This window comes from Strix aluco, chromosome 6, assembly GCF_031877795.1.
Source record: "Strix aluco isolate bStrAlu1 chromosome 6, bStrAlu1.hap1, whole genome shotgun sequence".
In the NCBI taxonomy this organism is placed as follows: Eukaryota; Metazoa; Chordata; class Aves; order Strigiformes; family Strigidae; genus Strix; species Strix aluco.
In genome coordinates this window covers 22,005,972-22,029,889 of record NC_133936.1, presented here as the reverse complement: position 1 = coordinate 22,029,889, position 23,918 = coordinate 22,005,972, and the positions used below count along the sequence as shown (strand labels likewise).

The following is a 23,918-nucleotide window of genomic DNA, read 5'->3' as shown; positions in this document are numbered from 1 at the left end:
CAAACACAAAAATAATATAAGTGTCTTACAACACAAAACATGTGGGCGTATGAGAAACAGAAACTACTACTATTTGGCAAGTTGTCCTTTGCAAGCCCAAGCAACACCTTCAGAGCGACCAGTCGTATTTAGAAGTGCCACAGACTAGTTTAGTTGCAGCATGTATCTATTTTCTTTTAGGTCTGATCTTGAAGTTTACAACAAGGTGCCTATCTGAGACACTTTTGCAGGGTTCAGTGATCTTCACAGAATACTGATGAGGCTTGCAAGAATTATCCTTGTATTGTAAATGGCAGTTTTCTAAATTGCAATTTAAAGGAGGTTTGCCTGTTTCCTTTTCTGTTTTATCACTCTTTGTGGGTTTTTTTGCCAGATCTTATTTCCTGGCTTTTCCCCAATTCCTAACAACACTTCATCTCTTGTGTCTCTTTTCCCCACCTTTGTTTTTGAGCAATCATGCCTTTAGGCAAGAGTTTGTAAATTAAAATTTGTCCTGTTTTATGAACTTAGCTATTCCCAACATTCTCATTTCTAATCCTCTGACATAATTAAGTCCAAGACAGCTATAAATACCTGTATGGGGAATCTGATCATGATTATTTGAAATGACATATTTTTGTCATACAAGCAGGTATGAAAAATAATTGCAATTTGGGAACATATAATGGTGCTAAGGAATTTTAATTGAATTAACTGTAGACTCTAGGGACATTTTTTCTAAAATTAAAAGCATATCTTTAAAATAATTTCTATATTCATGGGGAACGTATTTTCTCAAGAAGGACAACAGCCATATTTGTTGGCCCTTTTGCAGTAGGATTTATGTCAGAATGAAGACAAAAAGCATAGGAATACTTAAAATGGCTTCCTTTAAATGACAAAAATGGTTCTACTCTTTAATGCATGGAGCCCTTGAGTGTTCAGTGTCAAGGACTGCACAAGCTTCTGCATAAGCCTGCCTGCCACTGAGCCTGGACCAGCAGCCTTCTGTGGCCCAGAGACACACAAATATAGTATGGTGGACTGAGCCCTGAATCAAAGATGAACTTAGCCTAAAACCAGCAGAACCTTCCTCCATGTTTCCCTTTGTCTCACTGCCAAATAGCTTTACATATAATAAACACAGTCATCAAAATTCAGTTACGACAAGTAAGTTAGCTTGTGCATCATTTACTGCAGAGTTCTGCCATTAGTCACATCATCATACACTTTTAACATGTCATATGTGTTTCCTTAGAGCATGCCACATTTTATTAAGGTGTCCAGCTTTTCACAGGGAGGATATTAAATGAAAAGCATTCTAATTTGTCTGGAAATTCATGCTATACACCAAATACCATGTTTTCTGTGATTAGTTAGCAGGAACCATCTGTCATGTCCCCACCCCCACAGTGCTGAGGAAGGCAGAAGCTGAAGGTGAGAAGTATATTTACTTTTGACAACAAAACCAGCTGTTGCCATTACTTTTAGCTGTAAGGCAAACATGCTGGAAAAGGTGACTATCTATTGTGATTCTAGTGCACTGGGACCAGCTATGAGTGTTGATGACAGCAAACCTCTTAAAATCCGGAGGAAAATTGCTTTATGGCTTATGTCAGGAGGGCATGTACAAACACAGCTCCAGCTGGGAGCTTGAACCAAGAAGCAGAAACTTCAGGCTAGAAGAGTATCAGGACGAGTTCAAGTAAGGATCTCCCCCTTCTCCTGCCGTTCTTTTGGTAGAAAATTATATTGGAAAAGAGAACTATTTTTCTCTAATGATAACACAAGATTCTGAAATTAAGCACAGCAGGTAGAAACAACCAGCACAGATTTTAAAAGATATTGCATATTCACATGCTGAAATGTTTTCCAGTGCTGACAGCTATCTATTTAAAGTGGAAAAGGTACTTGCTCTGCTGTTGTTCACTCTCTGCCAAAACTCTGGCACCATATATTGGGGGCTGTGTACTCTAATCTGTTATTCTTACCATCATCCATCAGACTCAGAAAGATATTTACAGAGCTGAATCATTTTGACTTTGCATAGGATTGCCGCAAATAGGTGTATTTTCAAAATTTTTGAGAAAGCGAAAAGGGGTATTTCTTCACTAAAAACACTATTGTTACCTTCTTTCATATTGTACAAGGAGAGCACTTGCTATGGTGTGAACGTACCTAGAGCATATTTCAGGAGCAAAATATAAACATTGGCAGCAAAGGGCACTTTATGCAAATGCGTTTCCTGAGTGATGGCTCTTCCTCCCTGATGATTCTGGCAAGACATAATAATTTGGGAAAATAAGTGAAGTGCCCTGCCCTTCAGCTCTTTTCTCTAGAGCATGCATATCCCCTTGCAAATAGGATTATGACAAAATAAAAGGTTCATTTGGGTGGGAGTGTCTTTTAAAATATGTTCAATATATCACTGTAGAAAACAGTAGAGATAAAGCAGAGCTATAAAAGACACACTTCTAGGAAGAGAAAACAGACCATCATGCCGAACTCTATATTGCACTCATTTTCCTTTTACAGCCCACCTGTCAGTCCTGTTATCCTTGTATAGAAAAGAATTTACAGTAAGTCTCTGCTTCAATCAGTTTCCATGGTAACTTGGTTCTGTTTTAAAACCTTTACATAAAAATGGCTTGGTTAAAATGCTAATAAGCTGGAGTGCTTGCCCATACCTGAACTACACCTTTCCCATTGCTCAAAAATAATCGGATAGCGGTGTCACTCCATTTGCTTTAGTTCCTTTAGCTTCTACAACACTGTCTCACTAACCAAGTTAGATCAGATTCTTTGCCATCTGGAAATCTCAGTTTTCAGAGATGTATAGGGTTCAGAGTACTGACTAGTGTTTACACATTGCATGCTGTGGAGTAAATCATGTTAATGTCTGGAGTCTTGAGTTCACTGGAGAAGGATCCCTCTGTGTGAACAGTACCTACAGTGGGGCTGAATGCTCCAAGGACCATAGCATCTTTTAAGAAATGAACCAGAAGAGGCAGAGTGTCTCCCTTCTAGAAAACACTTTTCACAAAGGTAGGAAAAAACCCTTCCCTTCAGGCCAGAACAAGGGGGAATAAAAGTTCAGAAAAAACAAATGAAATTTTTAATTGATTCTAAGAATCTTGAGATACTGTCCCATCACTGTGGATATGTATGTTTTATCCAACCTTTAGTTATCCCTTATCCCAGCTCATCTCTTGTACTCATAATTTCTGATTCTCTGGCCCAGTTTGACTTTGACTGTCTTTTTCATAATTCTGATTACTTCTTTATACTGTCTCAAATTTCATCTAGGAAAAAATCAATTATTCTTTTTTTTATGTTACAAGTTTCAGTTACAGCAAAATCTTAAGAGAACTTCTAATGTGGATCTGATAGAACTCTTCAGCAAGTACTCTGAAAACTTAGTGCGTTTCACAGAAGATGACACCTTCCCTGTGATACCAAAAACTCTTACAACTTCTGTACTAGATCTGCTCTTCTAAGTTGTATCAGGTAGCTTAATATTTGTATAGGAATGTTTTTGTTCTATAGGAGGCACTGATAGAATTTATGAAAAATAATTTTACACTGCTATATCTTCCAGGCAGGCATTCCAAAAAGACTTGGTAAAGATCTCATGTTTTGGCATGGGACAAAACAATATTATTTTCCCATGATAAGTGGTTGCCCAGCTGGTCCCTATTAAGCATCTTAAATAACAGAAACAAGTCCATGTTTGCACGGTGTTTCATAGTTTGGATAGTCTGAGATACTGCCGCCTTGTCCTTAACAATACACAGAAGTGCACTGCTCAGTGATTTTTCACACCTTCTCATTTCTGAATGGCACTACTATGCAAGGTGTATGCATGTCATACCCTTTATATTGGTTTACTTTTGTATAGACTAAACTTTGATTGTCATCTACTGATTCATCTAGATAATATGATCACCTTGAAATTCAGTTGCAATTTCAAAGGAAAGAATAAGCATCCTTGTCCCAAACCAAATAGTATGGGTGTACTAGAAGTTTGATTTAGACCTACATAATTCCTCCCAAAATAACTTGAAAAAACAGGCTTTCAAATGCATTTTTTCCACATCTTATTTTACCTAGCAGTTTCATTTACCCCCTATGTCCTAACACTGTCCTATAGACATTAATTTCTGAGGGAAGGGCATTGTCAAATCAGGGTATCATAAATCTACTGAATTCTTTTCATCAGTCATGGCAATAACATCTTCACCGTACTGCTGCGTGAGAGTAAAGTGTGACCTCCTCTGACTGACCTGTGCAGACTGTGCTTAATTGAACTATGTTTTTCCCAGTGGGCACTTTAACTTTCTCACAATTATTTTTTCAATAGTTCACCAACTAGTCCAACCAACTGGTCTCCAGTTTCCAGATGAAATAAATAACAGCTGATGCTTTGTCAACTGAAAAAAAGTAGTTACTTATTTTTAATCCATTTAACCTCTTTTAACTCAATTGAACAATTAAATATGCTTACACTTTCCATGGTTTTTTATTCCTTTCATAATCCTTTGTATAAAAAGGAGGACTGATTCTGTGCCTCTTTTCATCATTGTAGCATTACTGATTCCATCCTGATGCTAATCTGTGCTCCAGAAATACTGTAGTTTGATGTGAAAACTGATCATACTAGTTCGCCACTTGAGATGGGAAATGTCTTCTTAGACATGGACTTTAATACAGATCATAGTTTATTTAATTACTCTGCTAATTACGGTGTGGTACAACAGGCTGTATTTTCTTTTGCCCTGAATACTGTTCATATGTACAACAGATCAACTGTTAACTGCAAAACTATCTCAAATGTATCATTTGATATTTCTGCCTCTTTTTAAGTAGATTAAAAATTACTGTTAAATTAAGAGGGTCTTATTTCTTAATTTTTAGCTCATTATGCTGATTTATACTTTAAAAAAAAAGTCCTTTATTTCTTTTTATTTTGAAATGTCTTTTATCATCTCATTAATTATTATCAAGTATTTGAGAAATACCAGTATCTATTACTAATTTAGTTGATTGCTGATAGGAATTCCAAATAGTTAATCTCTGTTCCTTAAATAATTGTTATTTTTTCCCCCCTTTATAACTATGACTAGCCTTATGTGCTGCTTTATATGATTTTTTTTTTCATTTTACATACAGTTAATAAGATTTTATTTAGTACCTATTTTACCCCCCCACTGTGCTTTTTGAAGACATATATCTTATTTTGAAAGCTAATTATATTGTGATTAAAGTAGAACAAACCTGGTTGGATAAAATAATAAATGCTCAGATATTCATGCATCTGTGAACCTTCACGTTACAAATCTCAGACACCTCTGCTGATGGAGGCCAAATGGGCTATGTATAAACAAGCATGCAAAATGAGAATCAGCAGCTTATAAGAATTTAACTGTGCCTGCATTACCAGTTTGCTGCCATCTGTGTTTTTGAGTTGGATGAACTTTGCAATGGTAATCTGAACCTCAATCTACCTCTTTCCTGGTCCCTCTGGTCCTGGTATCTCATACATGATGGATCCTCCAAACTTCTCCATTATGTCCTAAACTTACATTCAAGATATCTCTCTGATTTTACTCTTCTTATGCAAAATTATCCCCTCTCCCCGGTTACATGCAAGAAATCATGTTTTGAAGTATGCTACACAGAAACACATCAACAGAGGAATACCATCGTGAAAGTTACAGGAGAGGAACTGAAGGTGCAAAGAGAGAGAGTTTGCAGGGTGTGAAGGAAGGAAGCAGTGCTTTGTTTCTTCTCTCTGCCTGCTCCTCCTGTAAGTAGCACAGCCAAGACAGGAGTTTGAAAGCAAGTTTATCAGGATTATTAAGTTGCTTGCTAACCAAATTAACAAGGTAGAAAGGCTCAGAAAACTGAATGAGCATATGCGTTTTGTTTCAGTCCAAACCACACCACGTGAATAGTCACACTCTCACTTCTGTTCTCTTGCCTCCAGGCCTCCTCCTGACAGAGGCACTGGCTTATCTGGCAGTAAAACTTGTTGCACTAAATGCTCCCAATCTTTATTGTGGCAAGTAGTAAATAAGATTTGTTTTACACTGATGCGGGATAGGAAAGAGCAAATAGATGCAATGGACAGAAAAGCTAAGAGCTCAAACCAAGCCTTCAGGCACACTTCAGAGACCACCAAACCCTGTTCTGTTCTGGAAGGCCAAAAGGTTGTGAAGAAGTTAATTTTAAACTAAGGTCATACCCTCTCAATTTAATTAAGAGATTCTTGTCTCTAGAAACTCTTGTGATCACAATTGACACATGGGACTACTCTGATCAGTAATTTTTTTTTTAGTAGAACTGTTTTTAAAAACCACACATTCAGGTCACACTAAAATTAATCATAAAAGTTCCACCTTACTTGGAAGATAACCAGTATCACTGAAAATAATAAGCCAAAACATAATATTTTCATGTTAACTAATAGCACTAAGTAGGCGCGTATATTTTCAAAATGAGTTTGCTCTCTCAAAGTGACAAAGATGTAGTTACCTATTAGGTCTGGATTATAACAGAGTTAGGCCAGTGAGTAGGACTTGGTAAAACCCACGTTCCTTGCATAGCTTCTGGGCTTTTCTCCCTCTTCTATAAAATGGAGACCATGAGACTTCCTTAATTTGTGCAATGGTAAGAAATACATTCCAGACTCTATGATTCCCAACTATTATAAGGAAGAATGAGAGAGTTGCAGTATACCTAAACAGAAAATAGAAAATAAATCAGGCTTATTTTCTGGTTAACTGTCATAATTTTATCTTGATTTACTCAAAGATTTGCATCTTCCAATGTGAAGCTTTTCAAAGATGTTACATAAAAGAACCTAGCTCAACGTATCATTCTTGAAAAGTTTGTATCAGTTCCCTGATCACTCCATTTCTAGAGAGAAATGAAAGCTTCCTGTATTAATTTTAGAAGTATTGTATAAACAATTCATTTTCATCTGTGTGCTGAGAATCTGGGGTTTGGGGGTTTATTCATAAAATCCAAACTAGCTTGTTTGATTTTCCATCTTCCTTTCCTTCTTTAAAAAAGTACAATTTGAAGGAAGCACAAAATCAGATGGAAGAACTCAGTTTGGGCTCTTGAGAATATATGGCAATTACATTTCCTTTTACAAAGGGAAAAGAATTAATCTTTTCTAAATTACAGGTGTGAAAAGAATCAGCTACGGAGGCGTATGTCTTGAATACGTTTTATAAATACGTCAGGTTTTGATTATTCTAAATATAATGTAAGGAATAGGGCAGCTAAAACAAAAAAAGCAGGGTCAATCAACAAGGTGATATCATCAGTCTGGGTCTGGCATTGTTCTAGAAAATGGGGCAAATATTAATCTAATATAGAGAATACTGTGAATTCCAAGGTTACGTATGCCATAGGTATGTGGCTGATTCAGCAGCTTTGAAGTCCACAGTGCCTTACAGATGGATGTGCTTTTAAACTAGAACTAATGCTCAATGGGAAATAGGTTTGTTAATTTTTGCTAAGATGTCAGTTTAGGTAATCAGAACATTTCTTAGAAAAATAGTATTGGGATGATACAAAAAGATTTTCACAAATATTCCAAGAAAAACTTGTAAGCTTCCCAAGCCACCTGTATTTCCCTCCACGGCCCCCAAGAACACAAGTATAAAATCAAGACTTATTTAAGACAGTGTAACCTGTAACATTTAAAGCAGTTCAGCTTTAAAAAGTAGAAAAAAAAAAAAAGCCCGTGAGAAAGTTGTGGTAAGGCTCTCCAGAAAAGCAGAATCCAAACCACATGCTGAGGAGCTGGCTAGCTAATCTGAGTCTAGTAAAAACAGTTAAAAAAAGAAAAAAAACCTCTAAAGTAAGTAACAGTCATTTGTATAGACGTTTTCATCTTTGTGATGTTCAGGTGTTTTCCCAGCAGAATTTTTCTACCCTACCTTCCCCCCCCCCCCCCCCCCAAAAAATCTCTAACACTGCTTTTAATACATATAAAATTATCTTTATAGCATCTCTTTTATGCTATTAAACTGCCCAGTCCTTTATTCTCCATATTCATAAGCTTCAACAGCTAAGTAACTTCTTTATGTGTGACTTTCATTAGGAAGTCACTAGTTAGTACTTACTCAATCAAAAGCTCTCTCAGTTACTACCCAAACTTAACTGTTTGATGGAGAAATTTAAATCTAATAGGCAAACATAAAAATGTGGATATTTTTTTAGCAATTTTGTTTCAATAGTAGCATAGCAGTGGGACTTTTTGTTCAACTGTGATTAGATTTTTTTGTCATTTTTGTTGAGTTTGATTTTGAGGAACAGAAGTTGCAAGACAAATATTTTGACTCAAGAAGCTTAGTCACTCATGTGAGTTCAGTACTTTCTTTACTACTCTAAAATTTACAAAACCAGTAATTTTTGAAGCCATTAAAATTAAGCAAAACCAGCCATGCCGGACTTAAAAACAACTAAAATAATATATTTTTTTAATAGATAGGCTCTTTTTCATTTCCAAATGAAGGATGTAATATTCTCAGCAATGCAAAAGTTAGATTTTTAAAATTAGAGTGCTGAGGAGGGCAGGTTGAGAGAGAACATTCACCTATCCTACAAATACAATGCAAGAGCTCAGTATTTTTAAGGTCACTTCTCACTGTTATTAATATCACTGATGGCTGCCTAAGATCAGTTAGATTTAATGTAGTCTCTTATTCCTCACTAAATTTCAGCTCCTCAGTCCTACAGTACTACATTTTATTAACAATTGTGAGAAGAAAAACTGAGTTTTAGAATTCTTGAAATCTAGAAGTAAAAAAGAAAAATTATTAAAACAAATGCTGCTTTTCTATACATATGGTCATGGATTGAATTATGGGGTTTTTTTTCCTCTTAGGTTTGCTTTTCATCTCTATGAATATTACACTGGGAAATAGCTATTTTTTTTGTGTCAGGTGCCCAGATGGTATAAATTACCTACATTGACTTCACTGATGTAGTATGGTTTTATATCCCCATGGAATAGAGAGCATGTACATGTAACATAGCATAGCATAAAAGCTTTCTCATTTAGCAGAGATTATATATCTGCATGAGAATTTCAAAGTACTTAGTATCCTGGACCAATGACTCAGAACTTGGTGGGAGCTTTACCAATGCCTTCTGGGGAGGTAATGAGGAGTATTCATACTTCCCAATTTTAGGCTACTAGCTCAGATCAGATGATTACACAGAAATTTAGAAAAGGTAAAGTTGATTTCCTTATGCTCCGAATCCTTATTTTTCAGAAAAGAAAGAATGTTCTGTTAAACTCTTTTTTGAAATTCAAATTATGTTTATACCTTAGGGAAAAGACTAACTAGAGGCTGACATGGCTTGCATGAGCTTCAGATGATTAACCTACTTTATATTACTCCCACCACGCTGCATTGGTTAATGATTATCTTTTAGCAGTGTCTTTAACAATTAGATAAGCCAGCATTTATCTCTTTTCTATATTTAGAAGACTTTACACAAACTAATCTTATTTTACCTTTATTTTCCATTATGCTTGCCATAGGGAATATGTATAGTAGAATTAATGTAAGAAAAAATTCACTCTCTCCTTGACTAGATTCAGATGACTTAATTCTTTCTTATCTTTACTTTCCCTCTAAGCCCAGTGTCCATTACTGTTGAATGAGATACTATGGGTTTCTCACTGGCAATGAACAGACTTTAAAATTCAGTCAGGCATTTTCCCACTCAAAATCTCTTTTATCAGCTGATGTTTTCCTGAAGCATTAGACATCTGATTGGGAAGTCCGGTAATGAGAATACATTCTTGAATATTCCGTCCATAATGAAACAGTTATTCTGGTAGCTTTGTGAGACAGTCCTAAGTATGTGTGACAATTACATGGTGTGTTTCAGCTCGTAAAACAATTATACTAAAGGTGGGAGAACTATTGGATCATAAGTTGTTATATATTGGCTTTCTAATGGTGGATATTCTGGGGGGAAAAAAAAAAAAGAGTTTTTCAGGTTCATTTCCAGGCCTACCAGCTGCAACCCTGCAGCCACAGCACAATTAGATATCTAATCTATCTACTCTGCCTTTCATGTATTTCAGGGACATAAACATTGGTCTTCAGTTTTTCAAGATAATATTTCAGAGATGCTTTTAATAACTGGTGTTAGAATGATTTCTCAAATGACATGGGAATTACAATGGCCAGTTCTGCTATATGTGCAATATATTTGCAATTCACAGAGGAATCTGACAAAGGGACTTTAATTGTTTCACTATAAAGTTTTCTTTCTGTATCCTCAAATTCTCTTACAAAACTTCCAGTATTTTTGAAGAAAAATACACTAGCTGATTCTTACAACACTATGCATACTCAAACTGGCATGTCATAAGTGCTATTTTTCTTTTTACATTTTTTAAGATGCTAAACCAACAAGTCAGAAGTATATTCTTTAACACGCAAAAAAGCTGTAAGTAAGAAAGGAACATACAGCTGTGCTTATTAGCATGTCTCATTGTACCAAGTTTTTCTGGTAGAAAACTAAGTCAACTTATTAAGTAGAAATATTATTAAGTGGAAATACATTTAGACATCTCTGAGAAAACATTTTGGAGCAAAATTAATATAAGCAATTTATAAATTTGTTTATATGTAACTAGAAAATCGCAATGAAGTTTTTTTCTCAAGGAATGTCATCACGATACCAGTTCATGTCATTTTCTTTGAGAGAAGGTACTTATCTATGCAAAATATCAGGGCAGAGTCAGCCTTTAGTGCCTCACATTAAGGAACCAATGATAATGGAGTACAGAAAATGGAACAGCTGAGAAAAATATTAGGGTTAGGCCCATGTACAATGCTAGATTGAATAGCAGATCTGATTTTCATCCAACTATGTGGTGAATTCTACGAGAATACCTAATTTTTTAATTCACGGGACCATCAGGGTAAAGAAAATAAATTTCCCTGGACCTCAGACAATTACCTAATGACATTGTCAAGAGTAATCCACATGAATAGTTGCTCTTTTTAATTCCACCTTCCTGTACACCAACAAACAAAAGTATCTCTCTCTCCCTAGAGAGAGACTTAGTTACTCACAAACTTAAGTACTTACTGAAAACACACAAATCCTTGTAAACTGTTACGTGGCATAGGAAGGGAGCAAAAGGCATTGTGCAACATCAGCACATCCCGCATCTAGAATAGAAGGAAGGTTACCTGGTAAAAGTGCTTACATGACTGAGAAAGAGATGTACCACATGCTGTAAAAGGAGGCAAATGAAAATCAAGAGCTCCTGCCTGTCTGATTCTGTGGTAACTTCTTCACCTAACTCTGATTATTGATTAACCTTGAGCATGTAACCACGATGCTCTAGTTGCAGACCGTAAGGTGTCTCTTAAACTCTCAAAGCATCACTGCACTGTGCTGAGCTTCCCATCTCCAGCAGAAGTATGCGCATCTTAGCCATGCACATTCATAGGCCTGTCAGACCTACCTGTGCTTAAATATCTGCTTTATTTACATTGCCTCTACATGTCCAGTGCTAGAAGTAGAAATGTCAACTGAATAACTAAGACGAGGATATATTTGTGATGGCAAAACTGTCTAATTTTGGAGATCTTTTTGCTTATGAGAATTCTACCACATCTAAGAAAATAATTATATCTTGGGAGCATTTAGTTAAAAAAAAAATCCCACATGCAGAATTCATGCATAATATTCTTTTTTAATACTGTTTCTCCTAATTCAAAGAATTCAGTGCCACCTTTTTAACATTTCCCAAGGCCATAGATTTCAGAAATTGTGTATTTAAATATCTCTTTCCCAGAACTGTAATAACAGAGGATTTCATTAGCAACATTTAGGAGTTTTAAATTATTGCTGCAGAAACAGATACATTATAGTGCACAAAGGAAAAGAGAGAATACTTTTCCCCCACAGCGGATTCTCAGTATATATTATATGATTCATAGGGAGGACAATCAAGTAAATGAACTGTGTTTTTCTGTTTGAAAAGATTTAAAGCTGGGTTTATTTCCAAATTAAGAAAGTGTTATCAAAGTAGAAGACAAAATTCTCACCAGCATAAACCCTACATGAATACTAAGCACATACTGTATATTATGCATGTAAGCAACCTGCATTTGAAAAGGTAAAAGGTGGGGGTTTTAAGAAATAAACTGTGAGGAGTTGCTGTAAATTCTTGAAGAGATAAGAATGGTGCTCTAAAGTGACAGAATACCTTATGATCCTATGATTTTTTTTATTTCTACATAGACTGTATTAAGAAAACCTCTATCTCTCTATCAACTCTCTTAATCCATCCATTCTACTTCATCTTACTTTGATTTGATTTCAGATGCCTGCTAGGTCTCATTCATTTAGTACAGATTCACTCTTCCACCTCCCGTCCAGTTTCATGCTCCTTGGCCATGGTGGTAGCATGTCATGTATTTGCTGGGCAGCTCCTCTCCTGATCCTGGACCACACATGCTGGAGGTAGTGGATCAGCAGATGTGTCAACTAGTTTTGCCTGCAGTATAATGTCCTGGAACAGGACCGAGGCACCAACATTACATTTCGATGGGAAAAATGTTGCTAGCTATGGAGGGGTTTGTGCCACCTCCCTTCCAGCCATGGATTCTCTCCACACAGAGGGATGTTACTCCCCTGCCGTCACTAACTTCACTGATCGGATTTGCAAATCAAAGGAGAGTGCTATGCGGAATTTAAGCTCTGCCAATATTATTTTAAAATTACATTCTTACTATTTAACAATGAAAATAATGTAAAGCAATCTACTCACTAGCTACTCCATTTTTATCCTGCCCATGATCTCTTGTGTCCTCTTGTGTACTGTGTTTGTAGCTGGAGTAACTTTATGTTTGACAACTCAAACACTGACTCTGCATCTGCTGCAGAAAAGAACTTTACATGGGATGCACAATCTACACAGGAGCCTATAATACAGGTGGTCAGCTTGCACTGAACTCTGTGTGGCCTTGCCTAAACTACCGCCTATGCCTTGGCAAAATGATGCTTTGCTTGGATATGTTTATGCAAGCTGCAACCCTACTTTTAACCACCTTGCAGACATGGCCTCAGTAGTAAACCTTTCATAACAAAACAAACTCAAAATTTGAAAATCTGAATGGTAATGTTTCTCTCATGCCTCACATGCTACCGTGACATTATCTTATAGGGATAAAAAGTACCTTCACTGGTAAAGTAGTTTTCAGCTCTAAAATGCTGTAGTAATGCCTGTTGGAAGAAACTACATTTCAGGTTAGTACTAATCCACAGAATCCAGCATATTTTTTTGTCTTTACTTACGGTGTATGATGTAGCACTCTCTCTTAGTACTTTTGAGGTGTTTATCATATGTGATTAATGGCTAGAAAAATTTCCAGCTCAATTCTCAGGTGGAAGAGACAACCCAAACAAGCATAATATGAAGCTGGAAGTGGCCACAGTATAAATCTGTATTGGCAAAACTCAGGTATTCTTAGTTAGCTAAGATGGTGTACCAGAGTTGCAACTATGTTTTAGGCCTCCGTGTTGAGGAACAAACTGTCAGAAATTCTCTTCTGTTGAGAAGCATCTAGTTTCTGTGTCCCACTGCCGGAGGATCCAAATCCAGTGGAAAGTACATGTAGACTTTTTGATATTTCATTCCTTTCTATGAAACAAAGACTCCATTTTACAAAGGTAAGATATAGACTTTAGCAGTGAATCCAGAATATGCTTTATGGGTTCTGTATCCATTATGTATAAAAAGCCAAAGGTTAGTAACAGCTAGTTGTAATTCATCAGTTAGTGTAGTATGTGACCCAATACTCTAGGTATGATCTGTTGAGACTAAGTTATCCTTCAAGTCAAAGAAGTAAAAAAAGTTAATATCACATTTGGAATATCTCTGGAGACCTAACTGTTGGCTTGGCCGTACCCTCATACTCTCTAATCACACAGTAGTTTTCCCACCATTTCAAAGTGAAAGATGAGTTCTATGGTGTATTTTCAATCTCTAGTTTCCTTTTGAATTTTTTGACAATATAGCATCAACATGGTGAAACTGAGCTATGACAGTTCCCAGAATGGCCTGAGTCTATCAAACCCTGCCCTCCCTGAACATTGTGCCTGTACTGAGAAGGAGACGCAAGGTATTTATTGCCAGAATCTGAGAACTGCTTGTATGGTATCTGCCTCCACCTGACAGCATTTTATCTCTTGCAAGTTTTTGGGTATCATCATGCTACAATCACAGAATTTAAGCTTACATGGTTCTGGGAAAGATTCTGCATGCTCTTTTTCCCTTAACTTCCCTGGCACAGTTCTCAGCTGGTGTGTATCTTTATGTTCTCCCAAGTGCAGGTTTACCAGTGATCTTTAAGATTTCACATCCTGTCCATAAAATTATTGCAGGTGCATGGTAACAACAGTGTATACAGCTTATAAGCTTTTTGCTACTACAAATGTTTAACTGGTTTGATGTAAAAATATTGTTTTAAAGGCAAATAGAAAAAGCCAAACAAGAATTTGACTTAATTCAAACTCATTATTGGACTGATTCTGACATGGTTTAGAATTGAGAAAGAAATTTAAACAGACATATTTACTATGTATTTCTAAATATTAAAACATTATGTGCTGTAGCATCATGAGTGGAAGGAGTAATTGGCACTGGCTGTGACTTCAGTTCATCGTCAGCCTCAGTCATCACTGTCCAAAGTTGCATTTTAGGCTGTATGCTGATTCTTCTGTCTGTGGAGAAACTTTCTGTTCATTCTAATTAAACTGGATAATGCAATTCATGAACTGTTTCTGGATCAGTGCTCTTCTTACTTTAATGGAAATCAATAAAAAATAACTAGGCTTCCACAGGAGGAAATAAAAGTACAAACTCAATCTCAGAAAAACAGCCCACGAAGATTTGTCAAAAGTAGAGCACACTGGTGACCTGTAGCCTTTCCCAGGCTTAATGCACGATACTTGCCTTGGAAATGCTAATGGCCAGATGGTCCTATTTCATGCTACTCTGAAATGAGTTATCAAATCGTGCTGCTAGTACATGGCCAAGTAAGCCAGAGTTTTAAAATAAGTTATCAAATCTTGGCACCGGGACACCGCCAAACAACCAGAGGTTTTATGATAGAGCACTGTGGAATGACCAAATTTCAGTAGAAAGGAAAATCAGAAGAGTTCTGTGACTGCAATTACAACAAAAAAGTCTGCAGCTTGCCCACTGCAGCAAATCCACTGTCTCTAGCAACCTCTTTTCCAACATGATTTGCTATTTAGACTTCCTTTGCAAACTGGAAGATATAACAGTGCCTGCTGACAAACAAAAGCGCAGCACCAACTTACAATTCTCCTAGCTCTTCCCCAGCTTTTTTCCCTTTACCTGTGCAGAGGGAACACTCAATGATTTTTGTTTCTTCTGTGGTCTAAAGAATTCTTCCTTTAACACTGTGAATAGCTTCCTGTATTAATGTGGAGAGGCATCAGCTGGGTAGTAGTACATGATGTGTTGCTCCTAGAGGAAACCAAGTGGGATTTTGGACAGTAAAGCATAAATTGGGTTGCCTTCCTAGTTTTAATGATGTTCCTGATCAAACATAAGGCTGTTTCTTATTTGTTGGCAGAGGGTGTGTAGGTCTTTTTTAACTATTGTCACATGATGCAATAAAGGTGGTTTCTACCTTCCAACACATGATTTAATTTGGAGTAAAATATTAATAGGTTTTGTTGAGAACCAACATTTCCCCAACCTTGTAGTTGCTATGATAAGACAACTTTGTTGTCTGGGAAGCTAGAAGAGCCCAAACTTTGTGACTGTGTTCCAAACCTGTACTGAAAAAAATCTAGTCCAAATTCTAGTTTTAAAATTCCGCAAGAATCTTTCATAAACAGACTCTGAGTACTTCTATCTCCGTGACTCATTTAATTTAATGTGTGTACTTCATAACTGTCTAGGATGTTTAATGATAATGTTTGGGCTTATATGGAGACTTTAGCAAATTGTAGACTAGCAGCAAAATCCTTTCAGTCCTGCAGGGGCAGCAAGGTGGATGATGACAACAGTCATGTGTCAATGAGACAAGAACTATATGCATCGTTATAAGGGGTTGGCAGGGAAGAAGGCCAGGCCCCTATCTTTAGCTACAAGGCCCAAGCAGAAGACATCTTAAGAAAACTACTAATCATCAGGTCTCACATTCTCAATTCCAACTCTCTACCTCTTGCTGCCTTTGCCAGTTCCAACTGTTTTTCCCAAACTATTTCTCCTATGTACGCCTCTTCCTGCCTCCTAAGCCTCAATGAAATTAAAATGTTTCAAGCCATTAATTGCAAAGGCATAATTGGTTGTCCATGATGTGAAATGAATTCTACCAAAATATGGAATGTTTAGGACAAAAAAACCAGTCAAAATTATCTGTTAAAACTTTAATCAGAAAGTCGACCTTAATATTTTATATGATAACACAATAGTTTTGAAATTTTAATTTCTTAATAACTGAGCTTTCATCAGCTTGAGTTAGCTCATATATCTTCTGTGTGGTGGTATTATTTGTTGCCATCTAAGAACCCCCTGACAAGAAGAAGGAACTACTGTTTAGTGTTGAATAGTGAGGAAATACGAAATTCCTATGAAAAGCTTTTTTAATTATGATGACAGCATGCAGGTGAAACAATGATGAAAGGATTTCTTTCGTGAGGATCGGTTTTGCCTTACATGAAGAACTGCATTGGAGTATGCTTAAAATAGATGTCTATGATTCTGTATCTGCCTGAGGTTACCAGCAGTTCACCTGAACTAAGAAGCTTCCAAGTGTTTCTCTTAGCATGTATCTAACAATTCAGTCAGAGTCTAATCTCAACAGTCATTATCTCCCTTAGTTGTGTCACCTTCAAGTGATCCTTTAAATATTTATAACATAAAACGTTTAAGCATGACAAATGCAAGCAAAATCCTGTGAAATTTAGAAAAAAAAAAAAAAAAAAAAAAGAAAAAAAAGAGAGGCATTAGAGCTAGACTACAGATTCCTTAACAGTGTGCAACTGATTTTCCCAAGATGAAGTGAGGGAGTACTTCATATACCTAAACATTAGATTTGAGATAAAGTTCCCTGAAGTTATTCACCTTTGAGTGGAAAAAAAATGGCATTTGAATTCTGAAGTAGCTGCTCCTTAAAAATCTGGCTTTATTCCATTGCAATAAATTTCAGAAGCCGTGCAGAATATAGATCCCTGAACTCTTACTCATCTCTGCCCTTATATTTGTCATCCTCCTACCAGAAATAATAAGAGCTGTCTCAAATTCTGCATCTTAATCTAACTAAATAATTTCCATGTAGGTTTTACCTCCCAGAAGTCTGTTTATGATCTTCAAAGCTATTTCAGCTTGTCTTAGGAATCTTTGATCATATTGTTTCAAAATATATCCTATCATACCAGTAAAAGGGAATTAACATTTAGAGGACACCTTCAGGTAATTCAGAATCCTAAACCAATATATGCATAATTACTTGGAGAAATACAGATCAAAACAGGGAGCCAGTCCTCTTGTTTCTATATCAAGGGAAGATTTTGTAAAGGAAAGAGCTCTTTGTGACATTTCACTTGCATCAATTAACCATGTGGTGTCATCTTTCCATGCTGGCACACAGAGGTTGTAGATTTTGGAGAATCAGAAAGAAATCAAGGACATTCTTGCAGAGATCCTAAACTGTGTCTTATCTTCTGCATACTTGCACTTCTCTTTTTATTCTGCCTATGAGTCTGAACAAGGTTTCTGTGGCTCAGGAAAAACGCAGTGGAAAAGTTACACAGCAGTGGCCTGCAATAGAGCACAGTATTTCAGTAGGAACATGCTGTATGTCATTCCTGTTGTACCCTCTGACCTGTGCCTGTGCCTGTTCCCTGAATCCATAGTGTGTTGTGGTCCACAAGGACATTTCCATCTATGCCAATACAGTTTTAGGCCAAGAAAGAGACTGACAATGGTTGTGGTGGCAGCTTGCTTTAAGAGCCAGATATTTCCTATTTTTATAAAGCACAAATCTGTGGTGTCTGTGTGGAAAGAGAGTGGAACACAAAGTTGTGGGATTCACTGTGGCCTCATCAGCACAGTCGGCAGCAATAAGGTAACCAAAACATGAATACCTCCATTGCAACTAATAAAACCAGACTACTGCTTCAAAGCCTAGAAGAAAAAAACAGAATTAGAGTATGTCTAGAGTTGCTGCTTTGTCCCTATATAAGAATGCTATTGTCCTGCCACCTGAAACTCACTGAGGTACAAATGATTCACAAGTTGTGAAGGAAAGTCGTGTTAAGATCCTTCACTGACCATTCATGCTAGGTTATTAAAAGTAGTTTTATTTATGATCCTTCACTGTTTTTTCAATCTACCATATATCAGACAATTCATCATAAAGTTCTAATGAACTTTATGTTTTAGTGTTTTATAATGATTTAGTGTCATTAACAGCTGCACAAACAATACAAACTGTAGATCTTTAGAAACTGTAGAACAGTTTCTAAAATTCAATTTTATGATCAAGTCCCAGAATATCGTGAGTTTGGTCTATAAGTCATCTTGCCAAAGGTTATTTCTTCTTTGTGCAATATCTGTAGCTGATTCCTGTGATACCTTCCAACATTAAAAACGTGAGACACTTCTGAAATATTTTCAAACTTGGTGCCTAAGTGATATATGCAATTATTCTGATATAAGCAAGTACTGAAAAAAGCTTTGATTTGCAGTCTTGGTTCACGGGGATGCTAAAAAGTTCCAGCTCTTGCGAAACTCAGTTAATCAAAATTATACTGTCTATATACACATCTAGATAGGAATGGGAGGAACACCTGATCTCTTTTCTCCTTTACTGCTGGACAGTACTAAAATTCTACGCTGATGCTAGCAAAGAGACTTGAAGTACTCTTTTGCAAAACAAATTTATCCTCCCTACCTTAATATTTGAACCAGTATATTTTTATCTCAACCATTCATTTTGTTTCTCTGATACACTGGAAATGCAGACTCAGTTTTAACCAGTAACAAAGCTTTTCTGTGATCTAAAATCAAATGCTACAACTATTTTTACAAAATCAAGTGATAGGAAAGGATATCACTTCAAAATGTAGAGAGAAGCAGTGGAAAGTCTTTCAGATAGGATTCTAAATTGAAATGACTCTTGATGGAATGACTATTCATAGATAAATAATAAGTATCCACACAGTGCTTTGTAGGATTTCAAAAATATTTCATGACTTTTGGTGAGTAAACAATAATTCAAATAAAACAAAGTGATGGTATTATTTTTGTTCCAAACAGTCAGATAGCTTGTTTTTTTACGCATAATTTTTGAATATGGAATTCTAAGGATCATACTTTTTGAAATACTATATGCAAGTGCCAAAGAATCCATTGAAAGCACTGCTCCTTGTGTTTTTACACCTCCAGTAAGACATAGCAATTTAAACTCTCGCTCTGTCAAATATGCTGTTTGTCTCACAGAGATTACACAGCACTACTTTCCCTTTTAAACCTGTTAGTACTAAGTATCCTTCAGCATTAGTTAACAACTCAACAAACATATTTAAAAGTAAAGGAAGATTAATTAGAAGAAGCTATCCTTTCTTTTATCATGGTTCAATTAGAGGAATAAGCAATTTCCCTTAATGTACAGTAAGAAATTAAAATCAAATGTCAAAGTGCAACTGTGAAGTCTGCACATAAACACTGCTAGAAAAATATTTCTAGATATTTCCAGCAACTCACTTCATCTCGTTTCCCAAACTTGGTAATTAATTGCTTTGATAGATGTTCTTTGTCAAAGACACCCAAAATCTACTTTGAATTTTCTCTTAAAATACAAGAAAAAGCCGACCTCCCTTTCCTGATATAAACAGTACAAAAAAGTATCCTTTACAAGTATTATAAGTTCTAGATTTAGAATTTCTTCAGCTTTATCACTTGACAGTGAATCCTACCACTTGAAACAGCTGCTGAGCAGAACACGGTTGCATGCTAAAGGAGTACAGTTTGAGAAATGAAAGTGCCTCCCAAAAATAACAAAACTGGCTAAGAGTTGTCCATTTCAGCACATATACTAGTGGTGTTGCACAGACACTCACTGAGTATTTATTTACAGAGAAAATCTGTTTATTGAAATCTTTTACATAGGGTCTTAGGTGACCATTCCAGCCTATGTATGATACGTTTCTATCAATCATCTTAAACTATGTACAAACCATCTCCTAGTATCTTATTTACATACAAGAGACTGTCTTGTGTTATTGTTCTTGCATCTGCAGGAAAATGCTGCAGAGATTGTTTTGGGGACTCCTTCAGACTGACAGATTCTCTATCCAGTGTGTTAATTAACAAATTCAAGCATTAATACAGTGTCTATCAAGTGCCTTATGCACAGCAGAGGCTGCTTTTGGGAGTCTCCAGGACAGTCTGAAATTCCCACCTGTAGACCTGCAACAATTAAATACTTTGTTGTGAAGACAGTCAAATGTTCAGTCAATCCCCTTGTCTTTTGCTGGGCTCACCTCTACAGAGACAAGCTGGGAAGTTCCTGGACCAATGCTGGAATTTGATGGCTGTGTGCTGGGTGGGCACACAGGCACGGTCCTGATAGACAGCTACACAATTATAACCACAGTACAAACTTGAATTTCACTCTTGTATCACAATTATAACTTAAATTCCATATATGTTGCTCTACAAGATAGTATGGAAAAAACTTTTGGAAAAGTTTGGGCAAATACACACAATGAGAAAATATACGATAGATGCTCCATCAAAGTCAGAATTCTAATTCAGGTGTCTGACTTGGACATACTGAACATTAGGGATGATAGGTTTGCATGTACAGTAGGATTTTGGTAATATAAATGAAATACAAGGCTTTAAAAGGGCCATAATGTTCACTGTCCCTATAGGGAAGAAAGACAAACTGAGAACTGACATATTCTATTGAGAGATTGCCATGAAACTGGCCAAGAATTTGAGTCAGTGGTAGTCATTTCAGGTATCTAAGTCATCTCGCCGTGGCTTTCCTGATTCCTGTGGTAGCACAGTTTACTACCCCTGCAAAGCCTTTATCTCAGTATTCTCTCTTGGGAGCACACAGTACAGTATGCAGTTAATGCTGATAAGGATGCTATCAGAGGAGTCTGCAAGATCACAAAATTAATAAACAATATAGCAAGGAAGAGAAAGAACTTTTTTTTTTTCCCCCAGCACATTTAGTAGCTTAAATTCAACAGAACGCGCATAGACAATATTTTTATTCCCCATCTCATGTTGATAAATGTAGGAAAAAGCTTAGGAGCTTGATCCAGTTTCATATGAAATTAAGGATGTCCTTCGCGGTCTTCCTTTTTATTTCATGCTGTATTCTCAAATAGACAAAATGCTTGCAACTACAAACTAAATTGGAACTGTGAAATGTAGCTTTATAGTGAATCATATTAGAAAGTTAAAGGTTATGAACAGGTTATTGTAATCTTGTTATCCAGGCACATATTTCCTTACTCTTCAGTCCTAAGTATTTGATATAGCTACCTTGTCTGCTATTTTCACATAGTTTTTTCCTTTTGTCTGTTTACTTGCAATAATGAGAATAATCATTGTCTTTTGTTCAGAACACATTTTTAGTGAGGTAATTCTGTTTAGTCTTGCTAGATATGAGTTGTCTTTCTTCATGTTTTTGATGGCCAAATATGTTTCTGTTTGACATTCTTATTAATTTAACACTGTCTTCTCAAGATGAAATGATGCCTTTTGACAGTAACTTGCCTGCTCTTTCTGTACTACAATTTAACCTTCAGGCATATTAGCAGCAGTACATGGTAGGTTCTCTTATACGTTCTTCTTACCAGTTTGCTCCTCTACTACACTGTTACATTAATTTATGAGTATGTGTTTGTCTTTAGCTGTTTATACCCAATTTTTTTCAATGCATACTACTAAGGGCTGCAGGTCTGTTAGAATACTAACTTTGGTCACTGCCAAACTGAAACGGGCCAAAAATTTCTCTAAAATATCTTCCCATTGGTGAAAGTTAAAGACATTATCTTTTAAACCTAGCAAGGAAAGTCAGCTATCTCTGGGAACAAAGCATAGCTTTCTATGATGCGCTGAATCCATTTTCACAGGCCTTAGCAGAGCATTATCTTTTCCATGATTTCTTGCATCTAAGTGTGATTTTCTACTAGGAAAAAACCCATCATTAAAGCTACAAAATTCCAAATACTAACATTTTAGCTAAGAGGTTTTTTATTGCTCTGAGTTTCAACTGTGTTGTATTCTATTTACATTGGACAGCAAGGAGAATGACTAGATTGCATCCTTCTCTTTTGACTCACCATCCCTATTGTTTTTGAAACTTGTGGGCAAATTAAACAGAAGTGGACAAATCCTATGGAAAAAAAATTAAAAGGTTGAAGGGGACAAAAAACCCCAAAAATTAAAAAAGGAGAGAAAGAATAAAGAAACTCATCTACAGGAAATAGCGGTTACTGCTCTTTTCTTGAGTCTTTTATATGAAATCTCATAGACTGAACACGAGCCTCTCCCCTTCATTCCCATATCATACCTTCTGCAGTGAGTTACGAATACCATACATGCATAGCACAGCTTGAATCCTGCACCAGGGTTTATCTGTGATCTGCAGTTTTATTTCTGATCTGTCAACCACATCAGCTTCCAGGCTGAAAGACCAGTGCAACTTTGCAGCCTCCAAACAGTGCCCTGCTAAAAGGCACACTCCTAATGCTGCTAGCCCTTCTTCCTTATGTGACAAGGTAGATTCCGAGTATTTCTGATTCACGTGATCGAATGCCTGCATCCAACTTGTAGTGAAAGCTAACAGATACACATTCTGTTGTGAGAGCCAGTGTTGAAGTTCAATGCATTGAAGAAAGCTGCGAATTTCTTCTAACTTTTTTGTAAGGTCACAAAATCCCCAAGTAGGGATTGTGCCTCACGGCACGTTTGGGGCAGGAGTGTCACACGCACTATCGGCTCAATGTCATTATCATCTGGGGTCAGCCTCTTATTGCTTTCATTTGCAGCAGAACAGGTCTGATATTGAACGTTTTGGGAACGTCACCTGCAAAAATTTCCTCATATTCATTCTAATATATGAAATGAAATGCAGGCAGCATTGCATGCTTCTGAAGATGACTGTGCTGGCTGAAATGCAGAGCACTTCACCTCCTGATAATTAGACTCTGAGTGCACTGAGAAGAGAAGAACAGCTAGGCAGCTAATAGGGTTTTTTCTGACTGTGTTGCTTATCTTTGCCACATTCCAAGCTGGACAGATGGCAACCATGTTGTCAGTCTCAGCAGATTCAACAAGGACTTCAGTATTCAGGGAAATCGAACTACCCTCATTTACATTAGAATTGATTCCTCCAGCTTGAGATTTTAGGGATGCTGGTAGAATGTGACAGCGCGTTCAGTGTATAAACAGCATGCAGCTATCAGATTAGTGCCTTCTAAAGAATATAAAATTCACTAGGGAGAAAAATAAAACACTGGTGTTTTTAAGTTTCCACAGACAGTCATCTTATAATTCCCATAGATTTGGGGGATTTTTAAATTACAAAATACAGTAATTTTTAATTTCTGCAAGTGGCCATGGGAGACATGTTACAGAATGCTTGAAAATTCTTTAAATGGTATGAACAAATTCTGAGATTTTGCTTCTGTAGTGAAGTCATGCCTGTTGGTATATTCCAATGCTTTGAATCTTTCTGCAGATTTTTTGCATATTTTGTTTTTCACCATTATACTGGTGTGATACTTAGCTCTCTGTTCCCTTTCGTTTCTTCAGTTGTACATGTAAGCTCAGTGTGCTGCCTCTCTTTTCTTTGGTCTTTCATATTTATTTTCTC

General features: G+C 36.5%; 1 protein-coding gene across 3 annotated transcripts in view; it reads right to left on the bottom strand.

The window, feature by feature from the left end:
• Window positions 1-23,918, bottom strand: part of B3GALT1 (beta-1,3-galactosyltransferase 1) — a 226,899-nt gene that overhangs the window by 126,467 nt on the left and 76,514 nt on the right. The window contains exon 1 of one of the 3 annotated variants that reach the window (XM_074829021.1): window positions 2,158-2,222. The exons of the other annotated variants lie outside the window; for them this stretch is intronic. The gene's annotated coding sequence lies outside the window, so the exon portion shown is untranslated. Of the gene's footprint in view, window positions 1-2,157; window positions 2,223-23,918 lie in introns of those variants that run through there. 3 annotated transcript variants of the gene reach the window in all.